General features: G+C 43.5%; 1 long non-coding RNA gene across 1 annotated transcript; it reads left to right on the top strand.

Annotated features, from left to right (window-relative positions):
• Positions 1–187: 187 nt before the first annotated feature.
• On the top strand, positions 188–1,007 carry LOC119596536. Its single transcript, XR_005230766.1, has 2 exons — positions 188–221; positions 831–1,007. It is a non-coding gene; the product is annotated as an uncharacterized LOC119596536 (long non-coding RNA).
• The last annotated feature ends 4,761 nt before the right edge of the window (positions 1,008–5,768 follow it).

The raw sequence follows: 5,768 nt of genomic DNA, 5'->3' as shown, positions 1-5,768 counted from the left end.
GGACATGCAGGAGACACCTTTTTTTTTTTTTTTTTTTTTTTTTTTTTTTTTTTTTTTTTTTTTTTTTTTTAATTGGGACAAACAGAGTTTAATGATAAAAACAGAACGTAATAATAAGGGAACGGTATTTTTTTTTTTTTTTTTTTTTTTTTTTTTTTTTTTTTTTCGCCCGCTAGGGATTATCATAATAGGTATCTACCCATTATGATAGCCTATTGCAGGTGAGACCCTCGCCTGCCTCCCTTCCAGCTCCTAGGAGCTGAGAGCGAGGTTCAGTGGGTCCCTCTTTTGTTTATTATAAACGAGAAAAAATTCAGAACGAAAATGTCGGAGAACGGCAATAAATACGCTGTGATGGTGGAAGAACGGGAACATAATAACAATAAAGAACAAGAACATAATAACGTGAGAACATAAGAGAACAAGAACATAATTTTTTTTTTTTTTTTTTTTTTTTTTTTTTTTTTTTTTTTTTTTCGCCTGCCAGGGATTATCATAGCAGGTGTGAACCTTCTATGATAGCCTGTTGCAGGTGAGACCCTCGCCTGCCTCCCTTCCAGCTCCTAGGAGCTGAGAGCGAGGTTCAGTGGGTCCCTCTTTTGTTTATTAAAAACGAGAAAAATCGAGAACGAAAGTTAAATACGCAGTGATGGTGGAAGAACGGGAACATAATAACAATAAAGAACAAGAACATAATAACATGAGAACATAAGAGAACAAGAACATTTTTTTTTTTTTTTTTTTTTTTTTTTTTTTTTTTTTTTTTTTTTTTTTTCGCCTGCCAGGGATTATCATAGCAGGTGTGAACCTTATATGATAGCCTGTTGCAGGTGAGACCCTCGCCTGCCTCCCTTCCAGCTCCTAGGAGCTGAGAGCGAGGTTCAGTGGGTCCCTCTTTTGTTTATTAAAAACGAGAAAAATCGAGAACGAAAATGTCAACAGAGAACGGCAATAGATACGCAGTGATGGTGGAAGAACAGGAACATAATAACAATAAAGAACAAGAACATAATAACATGAGAACATAAGAGAACAAGAACATGATTTTTTTTTTTTTTTTTTTTTTTTTTTTTTCTCTCTCGCCTGCCAGGGATTATCATAGCAGGTGTGAACCTTCTATGATAGCCTGTTTCAGGTGAGACCCTCGCCTGCCTCCCTTCCAGCTCCTAGGAGCTGAGAGCGAGGTTCAGTGGGTCCCTCTTTTGTTTATTAAAAACGAGAAAAATCGAGAACGAAAATGTCAACAGAGAACGGCAATAGATACGCAGTGATGGTGGAAGAACAGGAACATAGTAACAATAAAGAACAAGAACATAATAACATGAGAACATAAGAGAACAAGAACATGATTTTTTTTTTTTTTTTTTTTTTTTTTTTTTTTTTTTTTTTTTTTTTTTTTTTTTTTCGCCTGCCAGGGATTATCATAGCGGGTGTGAACCTTCTATGGTAGCCTGTTGCAGGTGAGACCCTCGCCTGCCTCCCTTCCAGCTCCTAGGAGCTGAGAGCGAGGTTCAGTGGGTCACTCTTTTGTTTATTTTGCGATTATAAGGAAAAAAACATTAAGAGACATAAACGTAAATAAATAACATGGGTGAACGGTGAGTGACCAGCGCATAGACTCGTATGAGGAATGATGACATGATGTGATATGATGTGATGGTGTCGCGGGTGTGTGGGTGTGTGGCATGAAGTTACCTTCTTCGCTTGAGCGGTGGAAGATGGTTGGGGTGATATGTGGGTTGGCATCGTGGTGAGTTGTTTAGCTTGGAAATCATCCTTCGGACCGATCACAAACACAAACACAAATCATAAACACAAACATGAACGCAAAACAAAAAAGAATACAAACACAGAGGTTGTGCGTGGATGTGATCGGTCCGAAGGCTCTTTCTTTGCTAGATGGTCTTTTGCGCTGGTTGTTGAACAGAAAAAATATGAAAATTATATTACACGTATATACAAAAAATGTGAGCTTCTTGCAGGGGTGGGAAACATCCTCCGATCCGCACGCACGTATGCGTGCAGATCGGAGGCCTTTCCCACCCCGTGAGCATTAGCTCGTGTAGAGAGGTTCTGGGGGATCTCCGTTAACTAGCGGGAGTGTTCTTGGCCACCATTTGTGATTTGTTTGTGTGTTTGTGTGTTTGTGTATGATGTCGTCGTAGTTTGTGTTGTCGATGTGTTGTATGCGGTCCCATGTTCGTTTGCTTTGTGTGTGTATGCGTATGTTCAGTGGCTCTATGTTGTATGTTTGGTGTAGTGATTGTGCGGTAATGCTGTATCGTATTCTGTCTTGTATAGTGGTGTTGTTTATCCAGTATAGTGCTTTGTTCTGTATGGATTGCATCTTGAGTTTTTGTGTTTTTGAGATTGCAATCAGTGGAATGGGTGTGTATTCGAGTATAGGTCTTACAGTAGTTTTGTAGAGTTTGAGTTTAGTGGGTGTTGTGCAGTATGAAAAGCGTCTGAGTTTCTTGAGAGCTGTGCTTGCTTGGTTTATTCGGTGTTGTGCGTGTGTGTGAATACCGTTTCTGCTGAAGTGTAAGCCTAGCATGTTTCCTGTGGTTGCGTATGGTATGTCAGTGTTGTTTATTGTGAGTGGGGGTGGGTTGCGTCTGGCCACTGGTATGACTGTGAATTTGTTTGTGTTGGTCTGTATCTTCCATTTGTTTTCGTGTGTGTTGATCGTGTTTATGGCTGTTTGTGTGGCTGCTTTCATGATGTTTTTGGACTTGGAAGGGTGTGATATGATTTGTGTAATGTCGTCTGCATATGCGATGTAGTTGCTGTAGGGTGCTGGGGGTGGTAGGTTGGCAGTGTATAAGATGAAAAGTGTTGGTGAGAGGACGCTGCCCTGTGGAACTCCACTTGTGAGATGAATGGGGGGGCCTAGGTGTGAACCCAGGCGGATGGAGGCTGTTCTGTTGTCCAGGAAGTTGCATAAGAGGCGTGTGAAGTGTGGAGGCAGTTGTAGCTGTGTTATTTTGTATTTGAGACCGTCATGCCAGACCTTATCAAAGGCCTTGGAGACGTCTCGTAGTATAATGTTGGTTTGGTGCTTGTTTGCGAGACTGAGAGCGATCTCCTCGTAAGCGAGGGCGATTGCGCTCCCAGTCCCTCTGTGAGGGCGAAAGCCGTGTTGCCTAGGGTTGTGTATGTTGTTGTATTCAAGGTGTGTTTTAAGTCTGTGTGTGATAATCCTCTCAAGCAACTTCCCGGAACTTCCAGCAGTGAGATGGGCCGGAAGCTGGTCACCTCGTGAGGTGGCTTTCCTGGCTTGGGGATGAGGATGATTGATGCATGTTTGAATGGAGTGGGGAAGTGTCCTGTTGCCAGGGCAGCATTGAAAATGTGGCGAAGTCTGGAGAGCATGATGGGTGGAAGGTGTTGCATGATAAGTTTGTTGATGTTGCTGTTTCCTGGTGTTGTGTTTTGTGATCGTGTGTGTGCATGTCTCATGTCTTCTGGTGTGATGGGGTGTGATAGAGGGTTGTCTGGTGTGAGTGTGGTGAGTGATATTGTTTGTGATGGGAGAATCAGGTGTTGCAGGTGTTGTAGTGATTGTGTTACCTCGGCTTCTGTGTCTGGGTCGAATGTTGTGTTTTCAGCAGGGCAATGTTGTGTTTTCAGCAGGGGAGATTTGGAAGTTCTGTTGCCAGAACTCCCTGTGGACAGCTTCCATCCCCTCTGCTGTGTCTATCTTTTGTCTGTTGGTGTTGTATATGTATGTGATCGTCTGTCTGTTCGATCCTATGAGTTTCCTGTGTTTCCTCCAGAAGACCTTAGGATCTTTTATGTTGTTGCATAGTTCTCGTGTGAGTGTTTCCCATTGTTGGTTGCTCATGTGTTTTGTTTCGTTGGTGAGTTGTATTTGAATTTCTCTGTGTCGTGTGCGTAGTTCTGTGTTCCATCCCTGTGTTTCAGCAAGTTCCCGAAGGTGTCTGTATTGTATTTTTAGTGTTTTTAGACGATGTGTTTTCTCTGTAGTGTACAAGTGTTTTGTATGTTGTTTTAGGAATGTTTGCCTCTCGGGCAGTCTGTATGTCTGCGTACCACTGGTTAAGGTGGTGGTCTATGGTGTGCGTGGGTTGCCCTTCGAGATCTGGGGTGTGTGTGTGTTCAAGTGCTTGTTTGAACCCTTCCCAGTTTGCATGATTAAGGTTCTCTCGGGGCGGTGTAGGTAACATGATTGGGTTGGTGGAGAGTGTGAGTATCACGGGGAGACTTTGGGGGGAATCGTCTGTGGTTATGTGGTAGTTTAAGTTTGCTTGTGTGTTAGCGAGAACTATGTCTGGTGTGGTGGAGCTGTTGGCACGTATGAGTGTTGGTGCGTCTGGGCCGAGGTGAGTGAGTCTGCCGTCGGAGATGAGTGAGGCGAGGCCTCTTCCGACGGCATTTGTGTCTGTGTAACCGAAGAGTCTGTGGTGTGCGTTGAAGTCTCCCATTATGTATGTTGGTTTTTGGTGTCGTAAGAGTGAAAAGAGGTCAGGTTGGTTTATGTAAGGTCGGCGTGGAGGAATGTATGTGGTGGCGATGATGATGGGTCCATGAGGGGTGTCTATTTCGATGGCCATGAGTTCTGAGGTGAAAGTGTCAAGTATTTTATGTTTGATGTGTTGTTTGACGGCAATGGCTATGCCGTCATGGTTTTCGTTTGTTTTGTTGGATGTGTATGTGTTGTAGTTGTATATTTTTACTGTTTGTGGGTGTTTGAGTGAGTGTGAGTTTATGAGTATGATATCAGGGTCGTGTTGTCTGTATTGGTTGCAGAGTTCTTGTCTTCGTCTGTATGTCCATGTGTGTACATTATGTTGAATGATTGTGAGGCGTGAATGTAATGTGGTGTGTGTTGCAGCCATAGTGTTACTTGTTTGTGTTGTACCAGCCATTCTGTAGGTGTTCAATGTTTTGTTGTTTCAGTTTTTCAATCATGTCTGGCTGGATGAATATGTTTCCTGCGTGTAGGTGTTCTGTGATTTTTTGTTCGTGGATGCGGTTTTGGTATGTGGTGTTTGTGTATATCCATTTTATTGTACCGCGTGTTATTTCGTGTGCCAGTTGTAGTCTGTTGAGGTGTTTGTAGCGTGAGGGCTCCGCAGCGAAGAGGCGGATGCCATATGTTTTTGGGTTGAGGTCGTAACCGTCCCTGTGGCGAAGGGACTGATCATCGACCTCTGAGTCTGTAAGGTCGTCTGTGTGTTTGCGGTGTGCATGTGTTGTTTTGGGTTTCACTGATTGTGTTCGTTGTGGTTTTGGGTGTTGTGGCGACTGTTGGGGTGTGTGTGGTCGTGTAGGTGATTGTGTAGGTGTGGGGATTGGTGTTGGTGTTGGTGTTGGTGTTGGTTTTCTTTGTGGTGCGATGAATATTTCGGTCTCTGACTCGTCCTGTGGGTCGAGATCCGGTTGTGGGTGGCGTGGTGAGACTGTGGTCTGTGTGAGTATAGTTTCTGTTGTGGTGTTTACTGTGTTAGGTGGGAGAACTTTGAAGATCCCCAGGAATCCCCGTCCCCAAGGTCGAGGTCTGGCAAATTGTTTTTTTGAAGGATTTTTTTTATGTGGTGTCTATAACCCAGTCCTGGCTCCATGATGTTTTGGAGGTGGGCGTGTATTAGGGCAGTCATGATGCCTACTGACAGGTCATCAGGTAGCTGCAGGATTATTTGTGGTTCTTTTTTGTCTTTTTCTTTTTCTTCTTTCATTTCTTTAATTAGTGGTTTGAGCCAAGCATTTTGGGTGGCGGCTACAGTTTGTTTGGCCGTTTGCTCTGC

Source organism: Penaeus monodon, chromosome 38 (genome assembly GCF_015228065.2).
Source record: "Penaeus monodon isolate SGIC_2016 chromosome 38, NSTDA_Pmon_1, whole genome shotgun sequence".
Classification (NCBI taxonomy): Eukaryota; Metazoa; Arthropoda; class Malacostraca; order Decapoda; family Penaeidae; genus Penaeus; species Penaeus monodon.
The sequence above is the reverse complement of the archived record's forward strand: the minus strand, read 5'-3'. Positions and strand labels throughout refer to the sequence as shown.